Genomic DNA, 12,906 nt, shown 5'->3' with positions numbered 1-12,906 from the left:
CCAGCCCCAAATTGCTGGTAATTTCACATGCATAATTTACAAGTAGAATGATTTAATTCTATGGACAGGGAGAGATTAGAACTAAATTTGTCCTTTCCTCTCCTAATGAAATAGGACTTGGAGGAGCAATAAAAAAGAAGAGGTTTGGTCACCATTGTCTGATAGCCCATCTTTGAACATTAAACACACTTTGTCTTTTAAATTGTGTTTGCATGCATCAGCCACACTATGAGAGAGACAATTTCTAGGATTATTTGATTTGCTATTTCGATGAATTGTAAGCTTATTATTATTATTATTATTATTATTATTATTATTATTATTATTATTATTATTATTAATGCAGTATCCTCTCTGGCTTATATAAAGTTTATCTGCACAATTGTACTAGAATCCTGCAATCAGAGAATTAATTAAATCCATTTGAGAAATCTAGCCCTTCTCCCAAGCTTCTTAGCTCTCATGATGCCCTTTTGGCAGAAGATAGGAAGACCTAATTATTAGGTAGTCTGCTTTGCTTTTTGTTAGAACTTGAAGGGCCACCAAACAGATCCAGTTGCAAAACAGCATAGGAGGCAGGGATGGCTGAACCAATTTGGCTGAAGTTTGATGCTGCCACAACTGCTAATGCTGCCCACCTGCTGACAAAAAAAAAATGGACCAACTTGGCTAGCTCCTTCCCATACAGTTTTCTTGACAAAACAGGAAGTGCAGGTGATGCTGGGAACATAAAAAGAGCCCTGCTGGATCATGCCAAAGGCCCTTCTAGTTCAGCTTCCTGTATCTCAAAGTAGCCCACTAGATGCTTCAGGGAACACACAAGATAACAAGAGACCTGCATCCTGTTGCCACGCCCTTGCATCTGGCATTCTGAGGTAGCCTACTTCTAAAATCAGGAGGTTGCACATACCCATCACGGCTTGTAACCTGTGATGGACTGTTCCTCTGGAAATTTGTCCAATCCCCATTTAAAGGCATCCAGGCCAGATGCCATCATCACATCCTGTGACCAAGAGTTCCATAGACTAATTACATGCTGGGTAAAGGAATATTTTCTTTTGTTGGTCCTAACTCTTCCAACACTCAATTTTAGTGGATGTCTCCTGGTTCTGGGAACTCCCAGCATGTCCCACACTTTCTGTTTCATTTAAAGGGACCACTTCCTATCCCTCAAAACGGCCACGGTGCCAGAAGATTGGAGGATAGCAAATGTCACACCGATCTTTAAAAAGGGAAAGAGGAGGGACCCGGGAAACTATAAGCCGGTCAGCCTAACATCTATACTGGGTAAGATGGTGGAATGCCTAATCAAAGATAGGATTTCAAAACGCATAGACGAACAGGCCTTGCTGAGGGAGAATCAGCATGGCTTCTGTAAGGGTAAGTCTTGCCTCACAAACCTTACAGAATTCTTTGGAAAGGTCAACAGGCATGTGGATGCGGGAGAACCCATAGACATTATATATCTGGACTTTCAGAAGGCGTTTGACACAGTCCCTCACCAAAGGCTACTGAAAAATCTCCACAGTCAGGGAATTAGAAGACAGGTCCTCTCATGGATTGAGAACTGGTTGAAGGCCAGGAAAGAGAGTGGGTGTCAATGGGCAATTTTCACAATGGAGAGAAGTGAAAAGTGGTGTGCACCAAGGATCTGTCCTGGGACCGGTGCTTTTCAACCTCTTCATAAATGACCTGCAGACAGGGTTGAGCAGTGAGGTGGCAAAGTTTGCGGACGACTCCAAACTTTTCCAAGTGGTGAAGACAGAAGTGATTGTGAGGAGCTCCAGAAGGATCTCTCCAGACTGGCAGAATGGGCAGCAAAATGGCAGATGCGCTTCAATGTCAGTAAGGTCATGCACATTGGGGCAAAAAATCAAAACTTCACATATAGGCTGATGGGTTCTGAGCTGTCTGTGACAGATCAGGAGCGAGATCTTGGGGTGGTGGTGGACAGGTCAATGAAAGTGTCAACTCAATGTGCGGCGGCAGTAAAGAAGGCCAATTCTACGCTTGAGATCATTAGAAAAGGTATTGAGAACAAAACGGCTAATATTATAATGCTGTTGTACAAATCTATGGTAAGGCCACACCTGGAGTATTGTGTCCAGTTCTGGTCACCACATCTCAAAAAAGACATAGTGGAAATGGAAAAGGTGCAAAAGAGAGTGACTAAGGTGATTACGGGGCTGGGGCACCTTCCTTATGAGGAAAGGCTATGGTGTTTGGACCTCTTCAACCTAGAAAAGAGGCGCCTCAGGGGGGACATGATTGAGACATACAAAATTATGCAGGGGATGGACAGAGTGGATAGAGAGAGATGCTCACTACACTCTCACATAACACCAGAACCAGGGGACATCCACTAAAATTGAGTGTTGGGAGAGTTAGGGCAGACAAAAGAAAATATTTCTTTACTCAGCGTGTGGTTGGTCTGTGGAACTGCTTGCCACAGGATGTGGTGATGGCATCTGGCCTGGATGCCTTTAAAAGGGGATTGGAGAAGTTTCTGGAGGAAAAATCCATTACGGGTTACAAGCCATGATGTGTATGTGCAACCTCCTGATTTTAGAAGTGGGCTATGTCAGAATGCCAGGTGCAAGGGAGGGCACCAGGATGACGTCTCTTGTTATCTGGTGTACTCCCTGGGGCATTTGGTGGGCTGCTGTGAGATACAGGAAGCTGGACTAGATGGGCCTATGGCCTGATCCAGTGGCACTGTTCTTATGTTCTTATGTTCCTTGGTTCCTTCCTCACTCTCTCATCTCACTCCAACCTCCTGTGGTTCCTTTAAGTTTAAAGTGAGTTAGTACAGAAGCGAATAACCTTTTCTACACTCAGCAAGTGGGAAACAGATCAATGTGGCTCCATCCATGGTGGGATGGAGGAAGGCAGCAGCAGGCTTGGAATGAAGGTCAACTTAAATCAACTCCTCCTCCTCCAGCCACCTCTGCCACAAGCTGTATCACTTCTTTCATGGACAGGTCTTGGTGGGGAGAGGTGAAGGAGACAGAACCAAATAAAATGGTGGCTGGGGGGGGGCAGAAGTGATTACCTACTGCACTGCTACACTGGGATAATATGCAAGTCCAGATCTATAGCAGAGCAACACAGAACAGTTTATCACAGAACTCTGAGCTGCCCAAAGACCTGGTCAAAGGCAATAAATTAATACCCATATTTTAAAGCTGATGAATACTGAGGCTCAGAGAGCAGGGACTAGCACAAGACCAGCCACCATGGTTCTGGCAGAGATTTATGTGTGCCTTTTTTTTTTTAATCATTTGCAGCTTTGCTTGCTATTGTTAAGCGTTGGGGCATCAGAAATCTTCACTGACCTCCTGAAAAATATCCAGAGACCTACCATTGGATTGATCCCATCTCCTTTCTGACTACCCCTGCCCTGGAGCTACACAGTGCTGCAGTGACTGTAGAAACCACAATTGGCAGCTTCACTTCCTGGACCACATTCTCTAGCCATCCCTTGTCCTCCTCCTTCCCCCAGCATGTCGGTCACCCTGCTTCCTTCAGAATGTAAAGAGCACCTGCCTTGTCAGGTGCTGTGGCTGAATAATAACAGAATTGGATCATTCAAACAACATGTTACTTGACCCTGTGTTGCTTGTTTGTTTCATTTTCTTAATGGCAGTTGTGAGGTAGTGAGACTGTAGCAGGAGGATCTTAACCCTTTGTCCTCACCAGGGTCCCAATCTGAGTTGATCTCTGTGGCTGCTATTTGCCCCAGGAAGTAAATTCCCTTTGCATAGGTAGGAGCTTTCTTCCTGAGACAAACAGCTGCAGGTCTGTGTTTCAAGCCTGGAACTAATAAGGGGTAAAAATGTAATTCCCCCCCCCCCCCCCCAGCAAATGGGCCCAAGCACATCAGCACAAGATCCAATTAGCATGAATATGACCCACTCTCAACTAGCAACCACTTGGGATGAATAGAGCACATCAATTATATATGGAAAAACCTAAAGAGCAACAATTACTTTCCGCTTTATAATTTACATTATAAAAACATGCTTATTTGTTTAATTACTTTCTTCAATGAGCCGGCTGCTTCCCTGATTTGCTGAGACCAAGCTCCACTGGGTCAAATTTGCAAATGCAGTTTGAGTCTGTGGCTTCATGCTGGAGTCTCTTTCTCTTTAACATCTACGGGGCAGTTGTGTTGTTCTTGCTGAGTCCATTTATCAAGCCAGGCTCAGAAGCAGAACAAATGAAAGGCAACTGAATAACGGCAATGCTACACAGTTTTATAAGCAGTGAAACATAGCTAATCTGCTACCTAGAGGATAAACAAGTTCACAAGAGGAAAGCCTTTACCATCATCCTAAAGACAGGAAAGGAATTAGGCAACAGGGTCTCCCTCTTCCTTGGCAAGGAGCTCAAGAGGAAGGGTGCTACTATCAAGGTGATCCGGGGTTGGGTAATCGATCTCTGTGCCTCAGATGGTAGGGTGCCTCAGTAAGGTTTCTCTGCTCCAACTTAAGGCACTTATATGGAAAGAGGTAAAGTTCTATAGCTCCCAGACCATTTAGACTTTTAGACATGGTGAAAACCAACACTTTGAATTCTTCCTGTTGCCTGGTTCAATTCTGAGAACAGGTGTTCTTTCCGGCTGGCGCCAGTCATAAGAACATAAGAACAGCCCCACTGGATCAGGCCATAGGCCCATCTAGTCCAGCTTCCTGTATCTCACAGCGGCCCACCAAATGCCCCAGGGAGCACACCAGATAACAAGAGACCTCATCCTGGTGCCCGCCCTTGCATCTGGCATTCTGACATAACCCATTTCTAAAATCAGGAGGTTGCGCATACACATCATGGCTTGTACCCCATAATGGATTTTTCCTCCAGAAACTTGTCCAATCCCCTTTTAAAGGCATCTAGGCTGGACGCCAGCACCACATCCTGTGGCAAGCAGTTCCACAGACCGACCACATGCTGAGTAAAGAAATATTTTCTTTTGTCTGTCCTAACCCGCCCAACACTCAATTTTAGTGGATGTCCCTTGGTTCTGGTATTATGTGAGAGTGTAAAGAGCATCTCCCTATCCACTCTGTCCATCCCCTGCATAATTTTGTATGTCTCAATCATGTCCCCCCTCAGGCGTCTCTTTTCTAGGCTGAAGAGGCCCAAACGCCGTAGCCTTTCCTCATAAGGAAGGTGCCCCAGCCCCGTAAACATCTTAGTCGCTCTCTTTTGCACCTTTTCCATTTCCACTATGTCTTTTTTGAGATGTGGTGACCAGAACTGGACACAATACTCCAGGTGTGGCCTTACCATAGATTTGTACAACGGCATTATAATACTAGCCGTTTTGTTCTCAATACCTTTTCTAATGATCTCAAGTGTAGAATTGGCCTTCTTTACTGCCGCCGCACATTGGGTCGACACTTTCATCGACCTGTCCACCACCACCCCAAGATCTCTCTCCTGATCTGTCACAGACAGCTCAGAACCCATCAGCCTATATGTGAAGTTTTGATTTTTTGCCCCAATGTGCATGACTTTACACTTACTGACATTGAAGCGCATCTGCCATTTTGCTGCCCATTCTGCCAGTCTGGAGAGATCCTTCTGGAGCTCCTCACAATCACTTCTGGTCTTCACCACTCGGAAAAGTTTGGTGTCGTCTGCAAACTTAGCCACTTCACTGCTCAACCCTGTCTCCAGGTCATTTATGAAGAGGTTGAAAAGCACCGGTCCCAGGACAGATCCTTGTGGCACACCGCTTTTCACCTCTCATAAATGCAGGAGGCTCTCTGCACCATTCAAGATGAACTGTACTTCCTGAGCACTTTTCAGAGACAGCCCCACATACAACTCATTGCAGTTGTCCAATCCAGAGTTTACCAAGGCATATCTACATAGAAACCTTAGAAGAGCGCTGCTGGATCAGACCAGAGGCCCAGTCCAGATTCCTGCATCTCACAGTGGCCCTCCAGATGCCTCGGGGAGTAAACAAGACCATAAGATACCTGTTACTCTCCCATGCATCTGACATTCATATATAGCCTATATCTAGAACCAGGAGGTATTCCCATCATTGCTTGTAACCTGTGATGGACCTTTCTTATAGAATTTTGTCCAATCCCCTTTTAAATGCATCTGGGGAAGTCACCATCTGGTGGCAAGGAGTTCCATGGACTAGTTACCTAATTGGTAAAAATTTTTTTCTATAGTCTATTCTAACTCTCCCAACACTCAATTTTAGTGGATGTCCCCTGGTTCTGATGTTCAGAAGCCTACAGATTGAATTCTGAATGCACTTATTCCTGGGGAAACCTGTCACTGGGGAATGCCAGGAAATTCTGAGAGCTCTGCACAAGATGAAAGCTAAGAAATAAATCCAAAGTTGCCCTTCTTTTGGCAAAAAGCCTCTTCCACTAACAGAAGGGCTGTGTCTGCCTTAGTGAGGAAAGTGACCCAAATCCTGAGGAATTTGTGTTGGTATAAGCTTTTTCCAAAACAGTTTGATGACCTACTAAAGATAATACACTTGAGTATTGTATTCACGTTCTGCATCAGACTGGCAGGTTTGCTTGAACTCACACCTCCAAAATAAGAAAGGAAATAATTTAGATGTGCATTAGTTAACCCAATATAGGCCAATTTACAATGTTGCGACAATATTTGGGTTTTGGCCAATTCAATCACACTGGCTTTAAACAGGTCTATGCTTGCTAAACTCCAAGTATGCCTCTGTTTTGTGGCTGAAGCTGTTAATTAGTTGTGCTGTTGAAAAGCTTCACTGATTTCCGGTGGGATTTCTCCAGATTTGCGCTAGCATGTCTGAAGGTAGAATTTGTCCTTCTGGATATGGCTGCTGATAGCCATTGCCCATGAAGGTGAAATTCAGTTAGCTACAGCTGCTAAAATAACTGTACAGCCTGTCAGATGCAGTCCAATTTGCTGGATACATTTTGTGGGAGACGCTAGGGAAATATTGTATTCCCCAGTTCAGCAAGTTTCAGCTACAGTCTGTATTTCTCCTTTAAAGAAAAAAGGAGAGAGAGAGAGAGAGAGAGAGAGAGAGAGAGAGAGAGAGAGAGAGAGAGCATTTCTCTAGAGAAACCAATAACTTTCAATAGCACCTATGTGTTGATTTAAAAAAAACAACAACAAAATCTAAGACAGAGGAATGGAATAGAAGGGGAAAACATTCCAATCAAATTCTTCTAATCTAACATCAAATCCTTCAGACTTCCACCCCACCTCACCCCAGCAGCATACCCAGGGCTGGGTGAATGAGGCGAATGCCTTGGGCACTGAACCCGTGCTACTTTAGGACCGCATGGGAAGCCTCAGTGAGGCTCCTGACTCAGTCGGGAAATGCTGTTTAAGACTGTGAGAAAGCATTCTAGCAGTTGGTTCTATAGTTGTGTGTGTCACGCTTTGGAGGTAGGGGAAAGGTTTTGCGCACAGGGGGTGGCTTCGCAGACCTTTGCCCCGGGAGCGGAGAGGGGGAAGTCCACCACTGTCTCACCCTGCACCCATATTCCCAAGTATGCACATTTCTGAGTTCAAAGGGTTAAAAAATACCACAATGTAGAAATACTGAATCTGGCATGTTCCTATGGAATATGGTTGTTTCGAGAAATTAATGGCCGAGATCTGAGATTTAAGTATTATAGGTGCATCCATCCAAGATGATTTGCAAATACGAGAGTCAAAAGTTTGACATTCAAGCAGTCACGTTCAAAATCTGACATTTGAGAGTAACACAGCTTCCCGGTTTCTCAACAAAGGAGGGAAATATAATTTAATTTCCTGAAAACTGCAATTTGAATTTCTGTGACATTACACCACATCACTAATCTATAATAATGTGCATTGTCATAAGAACATAAGAACAGCCCCACTGGATCAGGCCATAGGCCCATCTAGCCCAGCTTCCTGTATCTCACAGTGGCCCACCAAATGCCCCAGGGAGCACACCAGATAACAAGAGACCTGCATCCTGATGCCCTCCCTTGCATCTGGAGGAGCAAACACTATTGAAAAAATATTGAACACTATTAACTATCGAAAAACTGGAGGAAATATCAGAGATGATAGTACGTGAAAGTGGATGAACCTTGCTTTCAACCAACGCCTCAGAAGCCCTGTGTGGACATTACTTCAGAGCACAGGCATATAAGGCGGCTTCCTTCAGCACTGATTCATTAACGAGTACTTTGTTCCGGCATGATTGACAGCCTTTTTAACCAATGGGAGCAGTGCATTCTGGACCTTTCTGCATTTGTTTCATGCCTATTACATCAATGATGTCTCCAATAGCTCTGTTCCACACAGTGCTTGACTTTTGGGGAACGTATCCTCTGCGCTATACAAGGTATTGCTGTGAAAAATGATTGGTGCTGGGCCCAATAGTGCTGGGCCCAAATGTTCTGTTTGCACAAGACCCTTGCAGCGCTTACACTGGTACCTACAAAAACAAAGGGGCTCCATCATGCATAAAGAACCTTTGCATCTTGCATAGTAAGTGCATAGGATCCTGAGAAAACACATCCCTGAACATAGGTAGGAACAAACTGGCATGCTTATATGAACTCACAACTTGAAAACAAAAAAAGGAGATGATTTTAGATGTGCATTTTTAAATTGTAGGCCAATGGACAGTTTTGTTTGCCTCCACATGGAGCATAGCAGAACCATGAACAAGGGGCTAACGTTTAAGACTCTGGAAAGATATTCAACCTGATAAGGTGCCTAGGCTTGTCTAAAGGCCCTGGTTCCTGGGGCAATGATGTCACGTGACATCACTTCTGGGTTTGCCTGGAAAAGGAGGAGGTGCTAGCAATGGCCACTTTGTGATCTGGCTGCCACTTCCCATTCCTTCTCCTGTGGGGGCTCCCCCTGGAAGGGGTGCCCCCTTCAAGTGGGAGCCTCCATAGGAGAAGGAATGGGGTGGCAGCCAGATCACAAAGTGGCCGTCACCATGCCTCCTCCTTCTCTGGAGAACCTGGAAGTCATGGAGGAGGAGGCACTGGCAGAAGGAAAATAAATTGGACTCCCCTTAGCGTAGCACCCAGGTGCCCTCAGTCTCCGCCCTTGATACGCCTCTGCTAGTCATTAGCTGTTGGGTAGAGCCTATTGCTTGATTGGAACATTGGTATTATCTGAGTCCATTGTAGATGTATTTAGGAGTGGATTTTCTAGTTTCCAGCCAAGCATTTTTTTTTTAATCTGCAGCTCATGACAGAATTTTCAGATTCCTGGAACAGTTCGGGGTGGGGTGGGGGGTTACAATAGCATGCAGGAAAGTCTAGGGTAGAGTTTACCTCTGTTTCTGTTGGAAATTTAAACAGTCTGCAGTTCTGGCATCAGGTTTTCACTGTAGAGTGACAGCCGGCCCGGGTTGGTGGTTCTATTTGGAGCTGTTTGATTGAAAGATTAAGGGCTGAACTGCTAATTTGAAGAGCAATCCTCAGCGGAGATCCAAAGCGTGTATCTATTAAGGGCAAGGTGTCCCTCAAATTGCAATCTGTTGCTTTGTTAGAAGCTTTGCATCTGGGGAATAGAGCTTCCTAGCGTTTCCACAAAGAGGGGGCGTGGAGAGAAAATCGACATGCGAAGTACAAAGCTAACACAAGTGAGAAGCATGATAGGAATGACCACTGAGATATTACCAGGGGAGGAGATGACAGACAGAAGCTCTGTACCAGAGTGAAACTTGAGGAAAGGAATGCTGCTCTCTATTCTAGTGATTAAAATGAACATTGACATATTGCAGATGTACCAGAATAACTAGACTGTTTCATAGGTTCGCGTTTTCAAAAAAAAATAAAAAAATGAAGGCGTACATGTGTGAAAAAAACATGCTGTTCTTAGAATAGTTTTCTCACAGGACACCAAACACATTTTATCATTGGAATGGTGCTTCATCAACAAATTGTTGCATCTGCAGTAGCTGCTGGTAGAATCCTGCTAGCTGAGATCTTCCATACCTCAGCAAATTGAAGAGGGGTCACTTAGAGCAGGGATGCCCAAACCCCGGCCTGGGGGCCACTTGCGGCCCTCAGGGACTCACAATCTGGCCCGCGGGGAGCCCCCAGTCTCCAATGAGCATCTGGCCCTCTGGAAACTTGCTGGAACCCATTCTGGCCTGACATAACTGCTCTCAGTGTGAAGATGACTGTTTGATTTCTTGCATGAGCTGTGGGGCAAGGGTTCCCTCCCCTGCTTGCTGTTTCACATCTGTGATGCAGCAGTGGCCTTGAAGGAAAGGCTAGCCTTGCTTTGTGCAAGGCCTTTTACAGGCCTTGAGCTATTGCAAGACCTTCATTCATTCATACAAGTTCCATCTCTAATATATTCATTTATGCAAATTTATTCAAATTTGAAATGTAAATTAATTCGGCCCCCGACACAGTGTCAGAGAGATGATGTGGTCCTCCCGCCAAAAAGTTTGGACACCCCTGACTTAGAGCACAGGTCAGCTGCAGGCTTATGGGTTGGATCTGGCCTGCCACCCAAAGGCATCCGGCCTGCAGTCTCCAGCCTGTAGCAGACTGATGGGAGGCACTTTTCCCTAGGAAGGGGCTGCAGCAATGGCACTGGACATTGCAGGCTGGGCAGACTGCTCTGCTATTGGCTGTCAGGTGTGTGGCAAATTGGGCAGGAGGTTTTGTTTCCTGCACCTGTGATGGAGCACAACAATGCAGGTGTGCTGGGCGATGAGTCAGTGGTGGGCGGGGTCTGTGGGATGGGGGGAGGCGTCCTCAGTCATATGGACGTTTTGGCATGGTGCTGTGAGTAATGTATGTGATGTGTGTGGTGGGCAATGTGCACATGCTGGGGCTGCTGTGGTGCTTGGGCTGGGTTGCCCTGTGGAGCACCCCCTCAGGCTCCATCACCAGCTTGGCACTGGCCAACCCGCTCTACCTGTGCTCCATTCCCTTCAACACAGGCACATTGGTGGCACTGGATTGGTACTTTGGCAAGCTGCCTCATGCTGCACAGCCTCGACCTGTGCACCATCACAGTTGCCTCTAATGTGCTCAGCCAAGTGACTGTGCCTCTTCAAGCTGAGCTCCGTCCTGCAAGGAGCTTGGTTACCCAGAAGTTCAGCGACGATGTCTTCACCAACTGACTGGAAGTGGCATTGCAACGCAGTAGCCCACTATTCACTCGCAGACATGGCTTCTAGCCCCATGCCAAAGAAGGTTGTTGACCTCTGCATACTGTGGCTTAATATTTGTATAGCAGTTTCTGAACATGTGAAGCCACTGCCACCCACTGCTACCTCTATTCATTTGTGCACCCATCCTGTGGAGGAGGGTGGCTGAACAAGCAGGCATGCTTCCTCCCCCCTTTTCTTTGCTTACAAAGATCACTTCCTTGGCTAGAGATTCTGTTTGAAATGAACCCAGCATCCTGGTGCCTCCAGCAGCTGGAAGGGGTGTGAGCATACTATCAGTCCTCTTTGCTTCCTTGAGGTTGTTAACATTAGTAGGCAAACTTCAGTCTCAAAAGACTCTGGTATCGCGCTCTGAATGGTGGTTCTGGAACAGCGTCTAGTGTGACTGAAAAGGCCGATTTGGGAGTAACAATCCCTTCCACGCTGGGAGCAAGTGCAGTCTGTCCCTGGTCTGTCTCCCTGGCTATGGGTCTTCCATCTTTGCCTCTTAGCCTCAGATTGTTGGCCAAGTGTCTCTTCAAACTGGGAAAGGCCATGCTGTACAGCCTGCCTCCAAGCGGGCTAACATTGCTCATGTGTTAAAAAAGGCATTTGCTTTATCTGCTGATGTGCTTACTGCTTCCAAATCCTAAAAGAACCATTGCCCTCTGGCAATACAGGCTCCCAGGCTGAGCTCTGGATTAGCACCTGACTAGGCCCACTGTGGCAAAGTCTGAGAATCTGTGCATTATAAAGATCAGAGCAGTGCTCCTGATTGAACCGTTTGAACCGTGGACCAGTCAACATCTGGGTGTGTTTGAGAGAACAGTGTCATGTTTTCTGCACCATTCTGGGAACACCTGCAAGATTGCCAGAACTGGACTTGCCAGTTTGCTGCAGGTTCCCACTTGATGCATGCTTGTATAATGTGATGTATTATGACTTACAGAGCACATTGCCCTGCAAAATGCTATCTTACTTAATGTGGCTTTCAAGTAATTGTCACAATAAAAAAAACAACAAAAAACAGCTCATTTTCCATGTACAAAATGGCCCTGTCAAGATGAGGGACTTAAATCATTAAACATTTGGGTTCAGTTGTGGTTCAGATTCATTAACAGTTTTTAAACTCTCTGGTTCAGTGTTAGAGGCTCAGTTTCAGAAATGCTTCAGTAACTTTGAACTGTTTTTGAACCGGTTTGGATCTCACGCTGCATAAAATGTATTGAGCTCTTTTTCTTTGCTGTGTAACTCTATAAAAGGAAAACAATAACTGTTTGACTTGAGAGGGGGAAACTTACTTTTATGGTTTAGCAAATGATGTTACAAACAGGGTTTAAAAAAACCCAGAAAATACAACATTAATCAAACAGCTGAAAGCTGAGTACCCGACTGACCCCTTTATTTTGAACTGATTAACAGTTTTTGTGTTCAGGGATTCAGTTCTGGCTCAAGTTTAAGGCAACCAAGAGACTTTGGGTTCATATTGAGTTTCCGTTCACTGGGGGAAAATCACTTTCACTGAACAGGGGTTTGGGTCAGCAAATCTCTGGTCAACCTGGCAGTTACAAAGAAGTCCCCACTCTAGACACAGATTATGTATTTTCTTCTTTTTTAATCTTAAAGGTTATTGAATGTTATGATGATGAGCACAAATGATTCTGCTGTGATGAACTGTTCTTGAGATGCCCAGCAATCCTGCCACTCATACATCCATGGCCCAATTCTATCCGATGGGTGCAGCATGCAGTGGTGGTGGTGGTGGTGGTGGGGAACCG

General features: G+C 45.5%; 1 protein-coding gene across 1 annotated transcript in view; it reads right to left on the bottom strand.

Annotated features, from left to right (window-relative positions):
- TOM1L1 (target of myb1 like 1 membrane trafficking protein) overlaps nt 1–9,528 on the bottom strand; it is a 132,082-nt gene extending 122,554 nt beyond the window's left edge. The window contains exon 1 of the mRNA XM_066618267.1: nt 9,291–9,528. The gene's annotated coding sequence lies outside the window, so the exon portion shown is untranslated. The remainder of the gene's footprint in view (nt 1–9,290) is intronic.
- Between the last annotated feature and the right edge of the window lie 3,378 nt (nt 9,529–12,906).

Source organism: Tiliqua scincoides, chromosome 2 (genome assembly GCF_035046505.1).
Source record: "Tiliqua scincoides isolate rTilSci1 chromosome 2, rTilSci1.hap2, whole genome shotgun sequence".
Classification (NCBI taxonomy): Eukaryota; Metazoa; Chordata; class Lepidosauria; order Squamata; family Scincidae; genus Tiliqua; species Tiliqua scincoides.
The sequence above is the reverse complement of the archived record's forward strand: the minus strand, read 5'-3'. Positions and strand labels throughout refer to the sequence as shown.